The following is a 23,217-nucleotide window of genomic DNA, read 5'->3' as shown; positions in this document are numbered from 1 at the left end:
TCCTATTCTGATGCTTCTTGGTGTGGCACATAGCAAAATGACTGCTTCAAGGCCAAAGGCCTCTCCAAGATTCGATGATGACTCCCTGCATGCTCTTGTAGAGGGAGTGAGAGAGTGCCAAGAGGTACTGTTCCCTTCAAATGAACGGAGGAAGCCGCCTCAGCGGTCTAAGGCAGCCTGGCTGCAAATTGCTGAGGAGGTGAGCGCTAGGTCTTTGTGTGCATGCACCTGGGTTCAGTGCCGCAAAAGGTTCAATGACCTGCTATGCACAGCAACAGTGAGTATAACATTACACTTACCTACAATTTGCTCCACATCTCCTCTCATCACCAGCACTCTGCATTGTCAACCTCCTCCTGCATATCCCAACTTACCCTTACATCCCTTGCACCCTTAACCATCCCTCTCTCTCTATGTACAGACTCACTTCACCATCCTACTATGCACCTCTTACACTCGCTATCACTGTTATGCAATGACAACAACTAACAACGCACAGGGAGGGCCCTTGTTATTGGCACCTCACTCCATCTTTGTCTCCCTCTAAGCATCTATGCTTTGGATTCTCTACACTCACCCCAACATTCTCACTCAAACTCCACTTGTGTCCCTCATTGCAGGAAAAGAGAGCCCACAATAAGAGGGAGAGGGGGAGGACAGGAGGAAGACCATTGCGCACTTGACCACCGCTGAGGAGGCTGCTCTCGACATCGTCGGAGGTGCTGAGGATCTGGAAGTGGGGGACGGAGAGACGGGCACAGTAGAGCAAGCTGGTGACAGAATAGATTTGCAACTCTCTCATTAGATTGCATGAGTGACTGATACGCCATCTGATGTTCATACAGATTGAGTTCTCACCATCTGCACAATTCGATGTGCCTGCTACGTTAATATCACATGTCTAGAGTCATAGAGTTATACAGCACAGAAAGAGACCCTTTGGCCCATCGTGCCCGCGCCGGCCATCAAGCCCTATCTATTCTAATCTCATTTTCCAGCACTTGGTCCGTAGCCTTGTATGCTATGGCGTTTCAAGTGCTCACCTAAATGCTTCTTGAATGTTGTGAGGGTTCCTGCCTCTACCACCCTTTCAGGTAGTGAGTTCCAGATTCCAACCACCCTCTGGGTGAAAAAGTTTTTCCTCAAATCCCCTCTAAACCTCCTGCCCCTTACCTTGAAACTATGCCCCCTGGTTATTGACCCCTCTACTAAGGGGAAAAGTTCCTTTACATCTACCCTATCTATGCCCTGCATAATTTTGTTCACCTCAATCAGCCTTCTCTGCTCTAAGGAAAACAACCCCAGCCTGTCCAGTCTCTCTTCATAGCTGAAGCGTTCCAGCCCAGGTAACATCCTGGTGAATCTCTTCTGCACCCTCTCCAATGCAATCACATCCTTCCTATAGTATGGCGACCAGAACTGCACACAGTATTGCAGCTGTGGCCTAACTAGTGTTTTGTACAGCTCCATCATAACCTCCCTGCTCTTATATTCTATGCCTCGGCTAATGAAGGCAAGTATCCCATATGCCTTTTTAACCACCTTATCTACCTGTCCTGCTGCCTTCAGGGATCTATGTACATGCACACCAAGGTCCCTCTGATCCTCTGTCCTTCCTAGGATCCTATCATTCATTGTGTATTCCCTTGCCTTTTTAGTCCTCCCAAAATGCATCACCTCACACTTTTCAAGGTTAAATTCCATTTGCCATTGTTCTGCCCATCTGACCAATCCGTCTATATCGTCCTGTAGCCTGAGGCGTCCCTCCTCGCTATTTACCACTCCACCAATTTTCGTGTCATCTGCGAACTTACTGATCATCCCTCCTACATTCATAACTAAATCATTAATGTACACTACAAACAGCAAAGGACCCAGCACTGATCCCTGCGGTACACCACTGGACAAAGGCTTCCAGTCACAAAAACAACCTTCGACCATCACCCTCTGCCTCCTGCCATTACGCCAATTTTGGATCCAATGTGCCAAATTAGAAATATAGAAGATAGGAGCAGGAGTAGGCCATTCGGCCCCTCGAGCCTGCTCCGCCATTCAATGAGATCATGGCTGATCATCCAAATTCAGTACCCTGTCCCTGCCTTCTCCCCATATCCTTTGATCCTGTTAGCCTTAAGAAATATATCCAACTCCTTCTTGAATATATTTAATGAATTGGCCTCCACTGCCTTCTGTGGTAGAGAATTCCACAGGTTCACCACTCTCTGGGTGAAGAAATTCCTCCTCATCTCTGTCCTAAATGGCTTACCCCTTATCCTTAGACTGTGACCCCTGGTTCTGGATTCCCTGGCCATCGGGAACATCCTTCCTGCATCCAGTCTGTCCAGTCCTGTTAGAAGTTTATAAGTTTCAATGAGATCCCCTCTCATTCTTCTAAACTCCTGCGGGTATAAGCCCAATCAACCCAATCTCTCCTCATACGTCATTCCTGCCATCCCAGGTATCAGTCTGGTGAATCTTCGCTGCACTCCCTCCATGGCAAGAACATCCTTCCTCAGATAAGGCAACCAAAACTGCACACAATACTCAAGGTGTGGTCTCACCAAGGCCCTGTACAACTGCAGCAAGACATCCTTGTTCTTGTACTCGAATCCTCTCGCTACAAAGGCCAACATACCATTTCCCTTCTTAACCGCCTGCTGCACCTGCATGCTTACCTTCAGCGACTGGTGCACAAGGACACCCAGGTCTCGTTGCACTTCCCCTTCTCCCAATCTATTGCCATTCAGATAATAATCTGCCTTCCTGTTTTTGCCACCAAAGTAGATAACCTCGCATTTATCCACATTATACTGCATCTGCCATGCTTCTGTCCAATCACCCAACCTGAAAAATAATATTGGAGTTTCTCGGCATCCTTCTCACAGCACACATGCCCACCCAGCTTTGTGTCATCTGCAAACTTGGAGATATTGCCTCTAGTTCCCTCGTCTAGATCATTTATATATATTGTGAATAGCTGGGGTCCTAGGACCGATCCCTGCGGTACCCCACTAGTCACTGCCTGCCACTCGGAAAAAGCCGTTTATTCCAACTCTTTGCTCCCTGTCTGCCAACCAGTTCTTTATCCAAGTCAGTACCTTGCCCCCAATCCCATGTGCTTTAACTTTACACACTAATCTCTTATGCGGGACCTTATCGAAAGCCTTCTGAAAGTCCAAATACACCACATCCACTGGTTCTCCCTTATCTATTCTACCAGTTACATCCTCAAAAAATTCCAGTAGATTAGTCAAGCACGATTTACCTTTTGTAAATCCATGTTGACTTTGTCCGATCCTGTCACTGTTTTCCAAGTGCTCTGCTGTTACAAATTGCCCTGGATCCCATGGGCTCTTACCTTCTTGACCAGTCTCCCATGCGGGACTTTGTCAAAAGCCTTACTGAAGTCCATGTAGACTACATCAACTGCACTACCCTCATCCACACACCTAGTCACCCCCTCGAAAAATTCAATCAAATTGGTTAGACGTGATCTCCCCCGACAAAGCCATGCTGACTATCCTTGATTAATCCTTGCCTCTCCAAGTGGAGACTAATTCTGTCACTCAGAATTTTTTCCAATAATTTCCCTACCACTGATGTTAGGCCCACTGGCCTGTAATTCCCTGGTTTATCCCTACTACCCTTCTTGAATAATGGTACTACGTTAGCTGTTCTCCAGTCCTCTGGCACCTCCCCTGTGACTAGAGAGGTTCTGAAAATTTGTGTCAGAGCCCCTGCAATCTCCTCCCTTGCCTCACACAGCAGCCTGGGATACATCTCGTCTGGGCCTGGGAATTTATCCACTTTTAAGCCCGCTAAAACCGCTAGTACCTCCTCCCTCTCAATACTAATATGTTCAAGTATATCACAATCCCCCTGCCTGATTTCTATGCCTATATCGTCCTTCTCCATAGTGAACACAGATGCAAAATATTGATTTAAAACGTCACCCACATCTTTCGGCTCTACACACAGATTGCCACTTTGGTCCCCAATGGGCCCTACTCTTTCTCTGGTTATCCTCTTGCCCTTAATATACTTATAAAACACCTTGGGATTTTCCTTTATTTTGCCCGTCAGTGTTTTTTCATGCCCCCTCTTCGCTCTCCTAATTTCTTTTTTAAGTACCCCCCTGCACTTTCTAATTCATGCCTTTACTCCCCCACAGGACCATTGAGAGCCCTCCTCCCCACTGTCCAGGAGGAAGAGCCGGAAGACTCCTCAGAGGAAGCTGCAACCTCTGAGGGTGCAGTGTCGGCAGAATTGAGTGCACCCAGCACCAGCGCAGAGACGCGCACCTCGATGGGTCATTCGCGAGATAGATTAGTGTTGTCACCTGGTGTATCACAGCTCACAAGTGAGCATCAGCAGATGGTGGAGACAGGGACAGCAGTGGAGAGTCCTCATCGGAGGCCGCAGGGCGCTCCTAGCTCTGCTCAGCTGCATGTGGACCCTGTGCCTCTGGGGCCATCCAGAAAGAGAGCGGTGCTGGAACTTCAGCAACAAGTGCAGGAGTCTCTGACAGGTTTTGCATCCACGGTAACTGCGAGTGCGCAGAGAATGGAGGAGTCCATCTCAAACATAAGCAATGCTGTGGTGGAGTCAATAGCGCATGAATGTGCTGCCATGGAGAGGGTGGCAACCTCCTTGGAGGACATAACTCACCAGACTCAACAGAGCATGGTGACTCTTCTAAATAGATGGTCTGCTATGGAGGATAGATGGACATCTATTGAGGAGAGACACCAGAGGTACATGGATGGCCCCGTTATGAGGACTGTCAGTACAGAGACAGGTCCTCATGGCCCCACTGATGTGCAGCAAGGTGCTCTCCAGCTACTTGTTAGCAGTGAAATGCGGGCGACCTATGAGAGGGATGTTGGTGGTTGACAACAATTAAGTGTGGGCTCCTCTCCAAGCGCTCACACTCCCATGCCACTGCGGAGCCCTCAGTCAGAGCCGCAGATTCCTCACCCAACTGAGATGGCCGTCTCAGCCCCTGCACAGCCGCAGGAGGAGCAGACCATTGCCGAGCCCTTCCAGGCTCCCAAACCCAGAGGACACCCGCCAAAGGTGTCGAAGCAGGTGCAGCATGAAAGTGAGCAAGGTGCCTCAACATCTGCTGAAGCCAGAGGGGAAGCACCACGTAGAAGCACGCATAAGAGAAAGTTAACACACAAATAGTCACAAGGGTGGTCACTCGTTATTTCAATTGTAATAAAGAAATGCGATGGCAAAGATTCAAATAGTTGGCCTATGTGTGCCCAGAAATGGAAGTGTCACAGTGAGGTGTCAGGGCGCCTTTCATCTGTAATGATGGTGGTGAGAGTGATAGGAACCCACAATTTATTGTATATTGTGTATGGTGTGTTAAGAAGGTGGCAGCCACATGTGTTTGCTTCGTAAACTTAAGTGAATCTGGCATGGATTAGTGCCTCCCTTGCCTCACGGCCAGCAATGTGCTCGCGTACTGGTGGAACTGGCACATCTACCTCCGCAAGGTCTTCCTCCTCCTCTGAGCGCTAACCTTCTCCTCAGCCACGCTGCTGTGTGCTGTTGTGCAGTGCACAGCAGACCACGATGATTCTGGAGACCCTGGCTGCACAGTCACATTGAGGAAGCTCATCCTCTGCCTGTAAACCCTCTGTTGGGGGTATCTCCCGCGGCGAGGTGCAGCCCTGCGCTGACGCCGTCTGCCCTGTGCAGCATCAGGTGGCTGAGGAGAAGGTTGGCGCTCCTGTTGTTGCTTCTGCTGTAGTGCCTGGTTCTGCTGCTGCTGCGGCTGGTCTTTCACCGATTCTGAGGACCAGGATGAGAGCGTATAAATGGTTCCCATTCCGCTGGTATATATCTCAATTGAGGAATAGATGTTATAAGCGCTCAGTCAATGTGGGGAGAGGGTTTTCCAAGGAGGTCACAGTGCATATGGATCTCAGCTTAAACACTTAAAAGCTCAATAGACCTGTAAAATGTGTTCCAACAGCTCAAAACACAAAGTTGGTTTGTCCAGTCAATATGTAGATTAAAGTCTCCCATGATTACTGTATTACCCTTGTTACATCCGCCTCTAATTTCTTGATTTATACTCACAGAATCACAGAAACCCCACAGTGCAGATAGAGGCCATTTCGGCCCATCGAGCCTGCACCGACACATATCCCACCCGATCCCCGTAACCCCTGCACCAACACATATCCCACCCGATCCCCGTAACCCCACGTATTTAATCCCCCTAACACTAAGGGTCAATTTATCATAGCCAATCAACCTAACCTGCACATCTTTGGACTGTGGGAGGAAACCGGAGCACCCGGAGGAAACCCACGCAAACACGGGGAGAATGTGCAAACTCCACACAGACAGTCACCCGAGGCTGGATTCAAACCCGGGTCCCTGGCGCTGTGAGGCAACAGTGCTAACCACTGTGCCACCGTGCCGCCCTACATTACAACTACTGTTTGGGGGCCTATAAACAACTCCCACCAATGTTTTCTGCCTCTTGCTGTTTCTTAGCTCCACCCAAACTGATTGTATTTCTTGATTTTCGGAGCTAAGATCCTTTCTCTCTACTGTCTTTATCCCATCCTTTATTGTCAGGGCTACCCCGCCTCCTTTTCCATTTTGCCTATTTCTTCTAAAAGTTAAGTATCCTGGAAAATTTAGTTCCCAACCTTGGCCACTTTGCAACCATGTCTTCATATTGGCTATTAGATCAAAGCTATTAATTTCTATCTGCGCTATTAATTCATCTATTTTGTTGCGAATGCTTTGCGCATTCAGATATAGTGCCTTTAACTTTGACTTATTTCTAATTTTCTCTGATGACACCTTAGTCACTGATGCCTTATTACCTTTGTTACCCTCTCTGTCCTTTCCTGACCCTCTGCTTATTTTTACCCAAAACTCTGCTCTGCTCTAGAGCCTTGACATTTCTCTTGCTGCTTTTAAATTTACTCTTTCCTGAATCCTCCCACCCCCTTCATTAGTTTAAAGCCCTGTCTACTGCCCTAGTTATTCGGTTTGCCAGGTCACTGGTCCCAGCCCAGTTTAAGTGGAGCCCGTCCCAATGGAACAGCTCCCTCTTTCCCCAGTACTGGTGCCAGTGACCCATGAATTGAAACCCCTGCCTCCCACACCACTCTTTGAGCCACGCATTTAAACCTCTAACCTGTTTGTCCCTATGCCAATTTGCACGTGGCTCAGGTAAGAATCCAGAGATTATTGCCTTTGAGGTTCTGCTTTTTAATTTGGATCCTAGCTCCTCAAACTCCCTCAGCAGAACCTCATTCCTAGTTCTACCTATGTCGTTGGTTCCTAGGTGGACCACGACAACTGGATCCTCCCCCTCTCATTCCAAGTTCTTCCCCAGAGATATCCTTAGCCCTGGCACCGGGCCGGTAACATAACCTTCGGAACTCCCGGTCACGGCTGCAGAGAACAGCATCTATCCCCCTAACTATACTGTCCCCTACCACTACCACATAACTTGTCCTTTGCTTGTTTTCTTGAATTTTAGTGATGTTCCAAATGGTAACTGGATTTTATTAATTTTCTATGAGTTTACATAGGTTTTTTACCTCCCTCTATTTACACTAAATATAAAACCTGAAAAAAACAAGTTTCTAAAGTGACAATAAAGATGGACTTTATTGATCCTTATGCACACAGAACAGAATGCTACTTCCTACAAATTGTTCCACTGTGTTTTAACAACCAAAGTGGTGCTTTCCTTTTAAAAATATTTGTTTCTCATTTTGAACTCTAGAACTTGTTATAACTTTAATTGAGTAATGTGCACAGTATTTGTATAGCATACAGATTAGTGTTTCATTAGAGGCCCAAAGACAGGCATGTACATCTCCAGCAATAGCTTCTCTTCCCGCCTCTGCACAGATCACCTCTAAGGATCTACCCCGGCACTGCAGGAGATGCAATACCTTCCCTTTGATCTTCTCCCTTGTCACCGGCTAGGGCCCCAAACACTCCTTCTTGGCGATATAGTGATTTACCTGTATTTCTTCCAACCCAGTATACTGTATTCATTGTTCACGGTGCGGTCTCCTCTACACTGGAGAGTTGAAATGCAGATTGGCTGATCGTTTTGCTGAACACCACCGTTCTGACTGCAAATAAGAACATAAGAACATAAGAAATAGGAGCAGGAGTAGGCCAATCGGCCCCTCGAGCCTGCTCCGCCATTCAATAAGATCATGGCTGATCTGATCCTAACCGCCAATCTACTATCACAGAACCATCTCCTGAATCTAACAGAATTAGACACACGAAATAGGAGCAGGATCAGGCTACACGGCCCCTGGGCCCGCTCCGCTACCCACAGGGCCATGACCGATCCGAACCTAGACTCATGTCCAAATTCCTGCCCGCTCCCCGTAACCCTTAATTCCCTTTACTTCTAGGAAACTGTCTATTTCTGTTTTAAATTTATGTAATGATGTAGCTTCTACAGCTTTTTGGGGCAGCATATTCCATGGACCTACCACCCTCTGAGTGAAGTAGTTTCTCCTCATCTCAGTTTTGAAAGAGCAGCCCCTTATTCTAAGACTATGCCCCCTAGTTCTAGTTTCACCCATCATCGGGAACATTCTCCCCGCATCCACCCGATCCAACCCCTTCACAATCTTATATGTTTCAATAAGATCGCCTCTCATTCTTCTGAACTCCAATGAGTAGAGTCCCAATCTACTCAACCTCTCCTCATATGTCCATCCCCTCATCCCCGGGATTAACCGAGTGAACCTTCTTTGTACTGACTCGAGAGCAAGTATGTCCTTTCTTAAGTATGGACACCAAAACTGTACGCAGTATTCCAGGTGCGGTCTCACCAATACCTTGTACAACTGAAGCAATACCTCCCTATTTTTATATTCTATCCCCCTAGCAATGAAAGCCAACATTCCATTGGCCTTCTTAATCACTTGCTGCACCTGCATACTAACCTTTTGAGTTTCGTGCACCAGGACCCCCAGATCCCTTTGTACTTCAGTACTTTCCAGTTTCTTGCCATTAAGATAATAACTTGCTCTACGATTTTTCCTGCCAAAGTGCATAACCTCACACTTTCCAGTATTGTATTCCATCTGCCAAATCTCTGCCCACTTACTTAGCCTGTCTATGTCCCCTTGCAGGGTTTTTATGTCCTCCTCACTCACTACTTTCCCTCCCATCTTAGTATCATCTGCAAACTTTGATATGTTACACTCGGTCCTCTCCTCCAAATCGTTAATATAGATTGTAAAGAGTTGGGGACCCAACACTGACCCCTGCGGAACACCACTAGTTACTGATTGCCAGTCTGAGAATGAACCATTTATCCCAACTCTCTGCCTTCTGTTAGATAGCCAATCCTCTATCCATGCCAGAATATTACCCCCAATCCCGTGATTTTTTATCTTAAGCAATAATCTTTTGTGTGGCACCTTGTCAAATGCCTTCTGGAAGTCTAAATACACTACGTCCACTGGTTCCCCTTTATCCACCCTATATGTTACTTCCTCAAAGAACTCCAGCAAATTTGTCAAACATGACTTCCCCTTCATAAAACCATGCTGACTTTGTCCTATTAAATTATGATTATCCAAATGTCCTGTTGCTGTCTCCTTAATAATGGACTCCAAAATTTTACCTACCACAGATGTTAGGCTAACCGGTCTATAGTTTCCAGCCTTCTGTCTACTGCCCTTTTTAAATAAGGGTGTTACATTAGCAGTTTTCCAGTCTGCCAGGACCTTTGCCGAGTCCAGGGAGTTTTGGAAAATTATTACTAATGCATCCACAATCCCTACCGCCACTTCCCTCAAGACCCTAGGGTGTAAGCCATCAGGTCCAGGTGATTTATCTGCCTTGAGTCCCATTATTTTACCGAGTACCACTTCCTTAGTGATTTTGATCGTGTTTAGCTCCTCCCCCCCTTTAGCCCCCTGTTTGTCCAGTGTTAGGATATTCTTAGTGTCTTCTACTGTAAAGACTGATATAAAATATTCACTCAGTGTTTTTGCCATCTCCATATTTCCCACCATTAATTTCCTGAGCAAGTGTGACCCTGAGCTTCCAGTCGCTTGCCACTTTAATTCTCGATCCCACTCTGTCCTTGACCTGCTACACTGTTTCAATGAAGCTCAAAGAACAGCACCTCACCTTTCTACTCAGCACTTTACAGCCTTCTGGCCTGAACATTGACTTGAACAACTTCAGATCTTAACCACAGCTCCCATTTTCTCTCGGACAGGAGGTGCTAGTGATATAGTGGGGCTGCACCAGAGCCACTGGGAGTGGAGGAGGTGTGGGCTGGTACTTGGGGTGGGGGTCACAGCTGGTGCAGTGGTCTGCATCCCTGGTGTCTGTCTGCCTTTCTTCCACCACATTCCTGGCCCACAGGAGTGTTCTCCAATTTACTAGGTTTTACATGCTTCCCTCACCCAGCTATCTTGCTGTAACCATTCACAGAACCTCTGATCCCATCTTCTGTTTTTATAATTTCTGTCATTGTCATCTCCTTTTCATCATCACTTCTGTCATTAATCATCTCCTGCCCTCCACCCAAACACAGACCTTTCCTTTTTTCTATTCCTGCCCCCTTTTCTTTGGCTCTGTTCCTGCTTATAAGCTCTCAATCTGTAACATCTTCCAGTTCTAATGAAAGTATATCGACTTAGAACATTAACCATATGTTCCTCTCGCCACGGATGCTACCTGACCCACTGAGTGTTTCCAGCATTTTGTTTTTAATTCTCCTAGTGACCTGGCCAACATTATTCTCTCAATTAACACCAGCAAAAAACAGATTAAAAATTAAAAGAAAGTCTTGCATTTATATAGCGCCTTTCACGACCACCGGACATCCCAAAGCGCTTTACAGCCAACGAAGTACTTAAAAAAAAAAAGTGTAGTCACCGTTGTAATGTTGGGATATTGTAATTAGTTGATCATGGACTTTTTGTTAGGCCTTGATGTACATATAGTGGCTGCGGCATCTGCCCACGTAACAGTGACTGCATTTCAAAAATAACTAATTGGCTATAAAGTACTTTAGGACGTGACAAGCCACTATATAAATACCAGTTCTTTATTTTGTATATGTATCTCCTCCTCAAGAGTGCATTTCATAGTCTCCCAACACTTCCAATTAGAGCAATACCTCTCGTCACTTCCTCTGTGCATTCCATCTTTGCCAGGCACAAAGCTAAGAATTCTACCCATGCACTTTTCAGTGGAACAGTCTAGTTTTAGAGTTCGACTTTCTGAAATATGAATTAGATACCAAAACCTCTGATTTAAAAAAATAAAAGTCTTTCTAATAACTTCTGCATCTCACAAGGTTGAAGTTATTACTTATTACTTGGAAAATGAGAATCTAAATGGGTAGAAGTGCAAAGAGTACAAATACATAAATCACTAAAAGTAGCGACGCAGTTTAAACTGTAGGGGGTGGCGGGTGGTGGTGTTGCTTGGCGCGTGCGCCCAGTCAGTTATGCCTCTGACTGTTTTGTGAGTGGTTCGAATCGCTCCCACGCCCCTGGGTTCTAGACACCGGACTTAGGTACAAGGCGGCGGTACAGAGAAGACTCGAGTAGACAGGTGGTTGGATGTAAACAAAACCAAGATTTTATTGGAGAGGAAAACTTAATACAATCTCGTGGAAAAGAATTACTAGTGTACACTTCTACAGGCAAAAATTACAAGAGAATCATAATAATACTTATACTTATGCAGGGAATGGGGAACACACGGCACATCGAGGGAAAACAACTATCTTAACAATTCCCTTATCCTTAACCCACCTCCTATACCTAACTGGATTAAGCTGTGAGGGGTCAGAACTTCATGCTCACCAATCAAAAGGTTTGTTAGACTCAAAACAGCGGTTGGGTTCGGGGTTCGCTCTTGGTGCTCTCTGGAGCCTGCCATCGTCACGTGGATTTCGGGCGCTGCAAGGGCGTTGTCCAGGTTTGTGTACCCCAACGTTAAAGTCTCTGTTTGGGTACTTTACCTTGCAGCGATGATTCTTCGTCGACAGCGGCCAGTTTGAGTTGGTGTGCAAATATTCGAAGGTCGGCCGAGGCTGAAGGCCCGATGATTCGAAGCCTCCCCTTGTTTGGTCTTCTTCAGCCGGTCTGCCCCTCGGTGGTTTTCCCTTCTCCCCTCGTCGCGTCCCGCCTCGCCTGGCGTGAATTTGTCTGTGTCCGCCCGACCCGGTGCCGGGGCAGTTCCAGATGGAGTAGGAAAAAGGGCACAGGGCCGAGGAGCAGCACCAGCACACCAACCAACGAACGCACCTGACGATCTTGGACACCAACTCACGAACTCTCCGTCTTCACGAACCTCCTCAATGCTACCCGGGGCATTCAATTATGCCTTCGTCGAAAACCCTTATCTGCGTGCCAAATCAGGTTAGTTCTTTGTTTTAATTTTGGCGGGCTAGTTTAAAATAATGGTAGCAATCCATACTAACTGGGTTGTGGATGGCCGGTAATCACATCCACTGGCCCGATAATTGACTTGTATTGTCCTGAAAGTTCCTTGATGGGCCTTGTCTGGCCTCGATGGCTGTGTTAATCTGTTTCCGATAATATATGCAGACTGTTTGATGGCCTTAACTATAGGCCTAAACTGAATTTAGATTTTGTCTCCAATTCGGTCGAATGCATAATTCAGAGTCCTGTCTGGTTCCAAAATACAAAGTTTCTCTTCACAGAAACCTGCAGCCTTAGTTTCGATTTCTCCCAAGCTGTCTGCATTGCAGAATCCATTTTAGAATCCCACAGGCTTTCTGCCACGAGGCACGGACACCATGTGGAACATGGCTATGTGGAACAATCTTTGTTCCAGTCCTACTCGGGTCCCCTCCCTCACCTCTTTTTCCGATACATTGATGACTGTATCGGTGCCGTTTCCTGCTCTCGCCCCGAACTTGACAATTTCATTCACTTTGCCTCCAATTTCCACCCTTCCCTCACCTTCACATGGTCCATCTCGGACTCTTCCCTTCCCTTCCTCGACTTCTCCGTCTCCATCTCTGGGGATAGGTTATCGACCAATATTTACTACAAGCCCACTGACTCCCACAGCTACCTGGGCTACACTTCCTCCCACCCCGCTTCCTGTAAGGACTCTATTCCATTCTCCCAGTTTCTCCGCCTCCGCCATATCTGCTCCAACAACGCCACCTTCCACACCAGTGCTTCAGACATGTCTTCCTTTTTCCGCAACCGAGGATACCCCTCTACTGTGGTTGACACTGCCCTCGACCGTGTCAGTTCTATCTCCCGCACTTCTGCCCTCACCCCTGCCCCTCCCTCCCGGAACCACGATAGGGTTCCTCTTGTCCTCACCTTTCACCCCACCAGCCTCCACATTCAACGGATCATCCTCCGGCATTTCCGCTACCTCCAAAGTGATCCCACCACCAAACGTATCTTCCCCTCCCCTCCCCTTTCAGCATTCCGCAGGGACCGCTCCCTCCGAGACACCCTAGTCCACTCCTCCATCACCCCAAACAGCCCTTCCTCTTCGCCTGGCACCTTCCCGTGCAAGCGGAGGAGATGTAACACCTGCCCCTATACCTCCCCCCTTCCCACTGTCCAGGGCCCCAAACACCCCTTCCAGGTGAAACAGCGATTTACTTGTACTTCTCGCAATCTAGTATACTGTATTCGCTGCTCACAATGCGATCTCCTCTACATTGGGGAGACCAAACGCAGATTGGGTGACCGCTTTGCGGAACACCTCCGTTCAGTCCGTAAGGGTGACCCCGAGCTTCCGGTCGCCTGTCATTTTAATTCACCTCTCCATTCCCACTCGGACCTCACCGTCCTTGGCCTCTTGTAAACTCGAGGAACAGCACCTCATCTTCCGATTAGGCAGTCTGCAGCCTTCCGGACTCAATATCGAGTTCAACAATTTCAGATCATAAGCTCGGCCCCTATTTCATTTTCTCTTGTAATTGTTCCACTCCTTTTCCCCCCCCCCTTTCCTTTTGTTTCTCTCTCACACCTGGCAGCTATCTTTTGCCCTGCCAGTACACTTTACACCTAATCCCAGCCTATTACCATCTCGTCTAGCTTCTAATCTCTTTTACTTCTTTTGTTTCTTTTATTCTTTTGTCCGATCGCAGCCCTGCCTTCGATCTAGTTTCTTTTCTTTCCAGTTTTGAAGAAGGGTCCAACCCGAAACGTCAACTCAAATTTCTCTCCACAGATGTTGCCTGACCTGCTGAGTTTTTCCAGCATTTTCTGTTGTTATTTTGCACGGACACCATCTTGGGTACCCCTTTTAATTTAAAATGTCCACACAGGTTCCCGTTTATTAATAACAGCCTTCGGGGAAATGCAGAAATTTTGCGAATCTTACAAATAAGGCCATAAAAAAGGCAAACCAAGCATGAGAGTTTATTTCTAGAGGGTGGGAAGTTATGCTGAACCTGTATCGAACCTTGGTTAGGCCACACTTGGAGTACTGTGCACAGTTCTGTTCGCCATATTATAAAAAGGATATAGAGGCACTGGAGAGGGTGCAAGAAAGGTTTTCAAGGATGATACCAGAAATGCGAGGATATACATGTCAGGAAAGGATGAACAGGCTGGGTCTCTTTTCTCTTGAAAAAAGGCTGAGGGGTGACCTAATAGAGGTCTTTAAAATTATGAAAGGTTTTGCTAGAGTGGATACAGAGAGAACGTTTCCACTTGTGGGGAAGAGCAATCTAGAGGCCATCAATATAAGATAGTCACCAAGGAATCAAATAGGGAATTTAGAAGAAACTTCTTTACCCAGAGAGTGGGGAGAATGTGGAACTCGCTACCACAGGGAGTGGTTGAGGCAAATAGTATAGATGCATTTAAGGAGCAGCTAGATAAGCATATGAGGGAGAAGGGAATAGAGGGTTACGCTGATAGAGTTAGATGAGGAAGGACGGGAGGAGGCTCGAGTGGAGCATAAACACCGGCATGGACTGGTTGGGCCGAATGGCCTGTTTCTGTGCCGTATATCCTATGTAATTCTATGTAATCCTTTGTAATTTTTATGGTTTTGGTGAAGTTTTTGCATAAGCAAAGCAAACTCCCACCTGCTGCTTGCTTTTGGACTTGCCAAAGGGTTGCAAGTGGAACAGATTGCGGGTAGAGTGGTCCAGGCAAGGTAATCACACTGCTTTAATAATCCGCTGTAATGGGAAGGCCAGTCAGGTATTCTGAAAGGATGTAATCAAGTGCACTGAAGGACCTTTTTCACTCAAACCTATTATCCTGAAGCTCTTCCATCTTCTCTTATTAGTCTTATGGTCAAACTCTCTCAGGCGCAGAATGATTCATATTGCCTTACATTTCATTTTCAGGTGTGATTATTGAGAATGCATGCTTTAGAGTCAGAGAAAGAGCCTTAATTTCAGATTTCCAGCATTTACCTGCATTTCACAGAATGATACAGCACAGAAGGAGGCCATTCGGCCCATTGTGCCTGTGCCGGCTCTTTGAAAGAGCTGTCCAATAGACCTACTCCCCATTACCCTGCAAAAATTTCCCCTTCAAGTATTTATCCAATTCCCTTTTGAAAGTTATTAATGAACTTCCCCTCATGTCGCCTCTGATTCTTTTGCCGATTATCTTAAATCTGTGTCCTCTGCTTACCGACCCTCCTGTCACTGGAAACAGTTTCTTCTTAGTTACTCGATCAAAATCTTTCATGATTTTGAACACCTCTATTAAATCTCCCCTTAACCTTCTGTTCTCTAAGAAAAACAACTCTGGTTTTTCTAGTCTTTCCATGTAACTGAAGTCCCTCATCCTGGTACCGTTCTAGTAAATCTCCTCTGCACCCTCTCCAAGGCCTTGACATCACAGAATCACAGAAACCCCACAGTGCAGATAGAGGCCATTTTGGCCCATCGAGCCTGCACCGACACATATCCCACCCGATCCCCGTAACCCCTACACCAACACATATCCCACCCTATCCCCGTAACCCCACGTATTTAATCCCCCTAACACTAAGGGTCAATTTATCATAGCCAATCAACCTAAACCCACACATCTTTGGACTGTGGGAGGAAACCGGAGCACCCGGAGGAAACCCACGCAAACACGGGGAGAATGTGCAAACTCCACACAGACAGTCACCCGAGGCCGGATTCGAACCCGGGTCCCTGGCGCTGTGAGGCAACAGTGCTAACCACTATGCCACCGTGCTGCCCTTTGGGGTTCCCTTTTATGGTACCCTCTCTTTGCCCCTCTTATTTCCTTTTACAGTTCTCCTATATACTTTCTTTATTCAGCTTAGTTCTCTACTGTACAGGAAACTTCGCGATATCCAGCACCGACGGGACCGGCGTGATGCCGATCTATGAAAACTTCCGGACAGACCAGCGCTAATGTTGAAGGATATGGAGGTTTTCATCTCCGTATCTGACAACAAACACTGTTGCTTAGCAACAGCTTGTAAACAGTCGGCCCGTACCTTGGAAGCGTCTCTGTAGCTTAGCAACAGCTTCAGAGAGGCTTTCCAGAGACTGACTGTTTAAAAAAAATGCTAGGAGAAGAAAAAAAAAGAAAAAAACCTAACAAAACGGCTGCTGATTTCTGTCATTAGATCGAGGTTTCCGGTCGTACAACCTCCGGATAAACCAAAGTTTCCTGTATTATGAACCTGATAGTTATCATAAGCCAAAGGTGAAATACAGCGGATGCTGGAAATCTGAAATGTAAACAGAAAGAGCTGGGAAATACTCAGCAGATCAGGCAGCATCGGTGGAGAGACAAACAGAATTAATGTTTCAGGTCTGGGACCTATCATCAGAACTGGAAAATGTTACAGATGCAACAGGTTTATCATAAGCCTCCTTTTTCGGTTTCATTTTAACCCTCGGTATCTTTCTTCATCCAGGGAGCTCTAGCTTTGGATGCCCTTCCTTTCCCTCTGGTGGGAATGTGTCCAGTCTGTACCCGAACCAGCTCCTCTTTGAAAAAGAAAAGAAAGACTTGCATTTATGTAGCGCCTTTCACAACCTCAGGACGTCCCAAAGCGCTTTACAGCCAATGAATTACTTTTGAAGTGTAGTCACTGTTGTCATTTAGGCAACAGCAGCCAATTTGTACTCAGCAAGCTCCCACAGACAACAACGTGATCAAGCGAACTTTTGCCCTTCTGCTCCACGGGAGGTTTCTGTCCTCCCTGAGCTCGCCTTAGGACACCCCAGTCAAACTCCCCTCTTGCCACTGTCCCTGGAGCGGGTCATGCCTGGCCGCTTCCGACCAGAAGCGAGAGCCCGTTTGGCTCAAGGGCTGACTTTCAACAGCTCACAACGAGATAGCTGCTCTGCTACGTACGAAACCCTGAGCCAGGATCAGCTCGCCTACGAATATTTTGGCACCAGGTTCCCCACAAGCATGCTATGTGTAAACGGGAGAGAGGCGGCGCTCATCTGTCCGCACTCCAGCCCTGAAACGAGCTACACACCGACCGGAGTCAGCTATCCCAGGCCAACCAGTGATCCGCGGCACGAGGGTATCGTTCCATTTGGGGGGGGATTCTGACTTAGAAGCGTTGAGTCATAATCCCACATATGGTAGTTTCGCACCATTGGCTCCTCAGCCAAGCACATACACCAAATGTCTGAAACTGCGGTTCCTCTCGTACTGAGCGTGATTACTATTGCAGCAACACATCATCAGTAGGGTAAAACTAACCTGTCTCACAACCGTCTAATGACCAGATAATCTGCTTTTAGTGATGTTGAGTGAGGGATAAATATTGTCCCAGGTCACCGGGCAGGAGAACTCCCCTGATCTTAAAAATAGTGCCGTGGGATCTTTTACGTGCACCTGAGAGGGCAGATGGGGCCTCAGTTTAATGTCTTATCCAAAAGATGGCACTCCTCCGACAGTGCAGCACTCCCTCAGTACTGCCCTGGAGTGTCAGCCTGGATTTTTGTGCTTTGAAAGCCTCCCATTGCTCATTTTTAATCTGCCAATATTTGATTCCAATCCACCTGGGCCAGATACCTTGTTTCAACTGATTGAAATTAGCCCTCTTCCAGTAGAGTATTGACAAAATTTCTCAATCTTCTGAACATAGTGACTTAAGGAAGGATATACAGGAAACTCTCGTTTAAACGGCATCTAAATATCCGGAATTCTCTATTAACCAGCAAAATTCATACTCCGAAAACAACACCTCAATAACCGGAAAGGTTGCCGAGTCCGAGTCTTCTGCGGTGGCCGAGTTCGTCAGTGGGGGTAGTTCTCCAAACTGCCACTACTTGGCTTCTTGGTGTTGTCGGAAGTCCGAACACCTCAATAACAGGAGTCTGACTCTCCCGCGCTGCCGGTAGTCTCTTCCGATCCGCCATTTTTCTGTTTACTGTATAAGTTTTGTTTTACTGTTAAGTAATTAAAGAGTTATGGATTACCCTCAACTGGCAGTACTGTACTTAATCAAGCATCTTCCACCATCCATTTAACACAACATTCTGTAGGTGAGTACGCAATTACTGTATACTGCGCATTTCTTGATTTTTAAATTTTTGTTTGCCAAAAGGAAACAGACACTGCGGATAGAGGATCACTTCCGCAACAACTCGGACCCCCGGCGCATGTGGCAAGGCATCCAGTCCATCACTGACTACAAGGGCAAAAACACCAGTCCCCCGGTCAGCGACGCCTCCCTTCCGGAGGAGCTTAACAACTTCTACGCTCGCTTCGACAGGGACAACAAGGAGCCGGCTACCAAAGCCTTGCCACCCCCGGAAGACCAGGTGCTCACTCTGTCGACCTCCGACGTAAGGAGCACTCTACGCAGAGTGAACACACGAAAGGCTGCTGGACCGGATAGCATCCCTGGACGAGTACTCAAGGAATGTGCTGATCAGCTGGCTGATGTCTTCACCGCCATCTTCAATCTGTCATTGGCCTAGGCAGTAGTCCCTACATGCTTCAAGACCGCCACCATCATTCCTGTGCCTAAACAAGCGGCTGTGACGTGTCTGAACGACTATCGACCTGTCGCACTCACACCCATCATAATGAAGTGTTTCGAGAGACTGGTCTTAGCCCACATCAAAGCCAGTGTTCCTGCCTCCCTTGACCAACACCAGTTTGCCTATCGTGCAAACAGATCAACGGAGGATGCAATCACAACTGCTCTACACTCGGCACTGAATCACCTAGATGGTAAGGAGACCTACATCAGAATGTTGTTTATAGACTACAGCTCAGCATTCAACACTATCGTCCCCAACAAGCTGGCCACCAAACTCCAAACTCTTGGCCTGAACACTTCCCTCTGCAACTGGACCCTGGACTTCCTAACAAACAGACCCCAGTCTGTCAAATTAGGTAACCACACCTCCCCCCCCGACCCTGAACACGGGGGCCCCACAAGGATGTGTGCTGAGCCCCCTCCTCTACTCCCTCTTCACCCACGACTGTGTGGCTGTTAATGGTTCCAACACCATCATCAAGTTTGCAGATGACACCACGGTAGTAGGCCAGATCACCAACAACGATGAGTCAGCCTACAGGGAGGAGGTCCAGCATCTCGTGAAGTGGTGCGCCGACAACAACCTGGCCCTTAACACCAAGAAAACAAAGGAAATAATCGTGGACTTCAGGAAGTCCAAAGGCGGAAGTCACACCCCCATCCACATCAATGGGGCGGAGGTGGAAAGGGTGGCCAGCTTTAAGTTCCTCGGAGTCCACATCACGGAAGACCTCTCCTGGTCCCTCAACACCTCCTCTCTGGTGAAGAAGGCCCAGCAGCGCCTATATTTCTTGAGGAGGCTGAAGGGATGTAATCTGTCACCCCTGATCCTCTCTAACTTCTACCGCTGCACTATAGAGAGCATCCTGACAAACTGTATCACGGTATGGTATGGCAGCTGTAGCTCCCATGACCGGAAAGCCCTGCAGCGGGTAGTCAAAACTGCCCAACGCATTACCGGCACCCGGCTACCGACCATAGAGCATATATATCAGAAACGCTGCCTACGGAGGGCACGGTCCATCATCAAAGACCCTACCCACCCCAGCCACAGTCTGTTCGTCCTCCTACCATCTGGAAGACGCTACAGATGCATTCGCATCCGTACGACCAGATTTAGGAACAGCTTCTTTCCCAGGGCTGTCATCCTACTGAACCCCACAAATAAACACTAAAGCCTGCACATCTGCCAATGCACTTTATTATGGTCATATTTATGCTAATATACTACAAGCCAAATGTATAAATGTATGTTGAATGTTTAAGTGTCCTAATCCAAATTGTACACTCTTGGGAGCCGCAAGCCTACATTTCGTTGTACTGCACTTGTGCACTAACAATGACAATAAAAGTTGATTTGATTTGATTTTGATTAAAAATAGCCTCGGTAGATAACCCTCTCCCTCATCAGGAATTTTTAATCAACCGGCAACATGCCGGTGTTAGATACCAAAGAGTTTCCTGTACTTGCCATAGAGGGACTCATTGAAACTTATAAAATTCTGACAGGACTGGACAGACTAGATGCAGGAAGGATGTTCCCGATGGTCGGGGAGTCCAGAACCAGGGGTCACAGTCTAAGGATAAGGGGTAAGCCATTTAGGACAGAAATGAGGAGGAATTTCTTCACCCAGAGAGTGGTGAACCTGTGGAATTCTCTACCACAGAAGGCAGTAGAGGCCAATTCATTAAATATATTCAAGAAGGAGTTGGATATATTTCTTAAGGCTAAAGGGATCAAGGGGTATGGGGAGAATGCAGGGACCGGGTACTGAATTTGGAGGATCAGCCATGATCACATTGAATGGCGGAGCAGGCTCGAGGGGCTGAATGGCCTACTCCTGCTCCTATCTTCTATGTCTCTATGACTGCAACGAAGGTTCACCAGACTGATTCCTGGGATGGGGGGATTGTCCTATGAGGAGAGATTGAGTAGACTAGGCCTATATTCTCTAGAGTTTAGAAGAATGAGAGGTGATCTCAATGAAACATACAAAATTCTTACAGGGCTTGACAGGGTAGATGCAGGGAGGATGTTTCCCCTGGCTGGGGAGTCTAGAGCCAGGGGTCACAGTCTCAGAATAAGGGGTCGGCCATTTCGGACTGAGATGAGGAGAAATTTCTTCACTCAGAGGGTGGTGAATCTTTGGAATTCTCTGCCCCAGAGGGCTGTGGAGGCTCAGTTGTTGAGTACATTCAAGACAGAGATCGATAGATTTTTGAATATTAAGGGAATCAGGGGATAGTGCAGCAAAGTGGAGTTGAGGTAGAAGATCAGCCCTGATCTTATTGAATGGCGGAGCAGGCTGGAGGGGCCAAATGGCCGACTCCTGCTCCTATTTCTGAGTCTCCTCCTCCTCTCCCTGCACAGCCTCTTGGGTTTAAATTTCCCGCGTGCTTTGACGGCGCGCGCTGAGTTCCGACCGTCACCAGCGGAAAAGCCACGGCCACCAAGCGAGGGGGGCGGGGCGACCCAGATCTCGCGAGCACTTGCGCGGGATGGGGGCGGGGCCCTGGAAATCACCACTCCCCCCTCACTCTCCCTCTCCCTCAGCAGGGGTTCCCGCGAGAGGAGCGTGTCCGCTCATGAAGTGAAAAGCAGCCATATTTGTTTTGGAAGGAATTCAAAGACCGTAAATAGGAAGGCCGGATGCGTTATTGTCAGGGTGGTGGGAGATATTGCTCAAGGGTTACACCCTCGTAAGGAACGGCACAGGCAATAACGATTTGGTTTGCTTGCGTTTGGTGCTCTGAGTGAAGCAGGCCAGAGACATCCGCCATCGGCCGGCAGCAAAACTACAACCTCCAGCATGCATTGGCGGCGCATGCGCAGGGCGCCGAGACCGCACGGCGCATGCGCAGCTGCAATGGGCTTCCAGTAAGAAGTACCAGGTGAGATTGATCAAATAATAGCATATTGGGCCAGCGGGGAAAGGTGATTGCGTAAAATGTCCGCCTTATCGGTGTTCCTGGATTGATGAGACTCCACCATTGATTGTGGTTTTTCTGCAGGGAAGGGGAGGGGGTTGGAAAGAAAAAGACCTGGAATAGTACTCCATGCAAACGAACTTGCATTTCTACAGTGGTTTGCACAGCCCTCTCCTGAAGTACTTTGGCAGTGTAGTCACTGTTGTAGGAAACGTGGCAGCACTGTTTGCACAGCAAGCTGCAAAAAGGCCTTTGGTAAGGTACCCCATAATAGACTGATGAACAAGGTCAGAGAATACAGAGTCAGGGGACAAGTAGCAGAATAGGTAGCTAGCTGGCTTCAAGACACAAAACCGAGAGTAGGGGTAAAGGGCGAGTAGTGGTGTTCCACAAGGATCAGTGCTGGGACCACTGTTGTTCACAATTTATATTACCGATTTAGACTTTGGAATCAAAAACACAATTTCTAAATTTGCGGGAACACCAAATTTGGGGGATAGTCAATACTGAGGAGGACTGCAACAAATTACAGGAGGACATCAATAAATTTGCAGAATGGGCAAATAATTGGCAAATGAAGTTCAACACAGATAACTGAGGTATTACATTTTGGTAGGAACAATAGGGAGGTCACTTATTACTTGGAGGGTGCGAGTCTAGGTGGGGTAGAGGAACAAAGGGATCTCGGAGTACAAATACACAAAGCACTAAAAGTTGTGACACAGGTTAGCAAGGCCATAAAAAAAGCAAATCAAGCACTAGGGTTTATTTCTAGAGGTATAGAATTGAAAAGTAGGGAAGTTATGCTGAACCTGTATCGAACCTTGGTTAGACAGCACTTATTATAAAAAGGATATAGAGGCACTGGAGAGGGTGCAGGGAAGATTTAAAAGGAGGATACCAGAAATGCGAGGGTATACATATCAGGAAAGGATTAAAAAAGGCTGAGGGGTGACCTAATAGAGGTCTTTAAAATTATGAAAAGTTTTGATAGAGTGGATACAGGGAGAATGTTTCCACTTGTGGGGAAGAGGCCATCAATATAAGATAGTCACTAAGAAATCCAATAGGGAATTCAGAAGAAACTTCTTTGTCAGCTGTGGTTCAGTTGGTAGCACACTCGCCTCCGAGTCAGAAGGTTGTGGGTTCAAGTTCCACTCCAGGGACTTGAGCACAAAAATCTAGGCTGACCACTCCAGTGCAGTGCTGAGGGAATGTTGCACTGTCGGAGGTGCTGTCTTTCGGATGAGACGTTAAACCGAGGCCCCGTCTGCGCTCTCAGGTGGGTGTAAAGGATCCCAT

General features: G+C 47.3%; 1 protein-coding gene across 2 annotated transcripts in view; it reads left to right on the top strand.

Annotated features, from left to right (window-relative positions):
• The first annotated feature begins 21,528 nt into the window (after positions 1–21,528).
• Positions 21,529–23,217, top strand: part of sec22c (SEC22 homolog C, vesicle trafficking protein) — a 94,414-nt gene continuing 92,725 nt past the window's right edge. For both annotated transcript variants that reach the window (XM_085987422.1, XM_085987421.1), the window contains exon 1: positions 21,529–21,879. The gene's annotated coding sequence lies outside the window, so the exon portion shown is untranslated. The remainder of the gene's footprint in view (positions 21,880–23,217) is intronic.

The sequence above is a fragment of the Somniosus microcephalus genome, chromosome 5 (assembly GCF_052327205.1).
Source record: "Somniosus microcephalus isolate GS21.2 chromosome 5, FLI_Smic_1.0, whole genome shotgun sequence".
NCBI classification, from domain to species: domain Eukaryota; kingdom Metazoa; phylum Chordata; class Chondrichthyes; order Squaliformes; family Somniosidae; genus Somniosus; species Somniosus microcephalus.
Note: the sequence above shows the minus strand (reverse complement) of the source record. Positions and strands in the feature narration are given on the sequence as shown.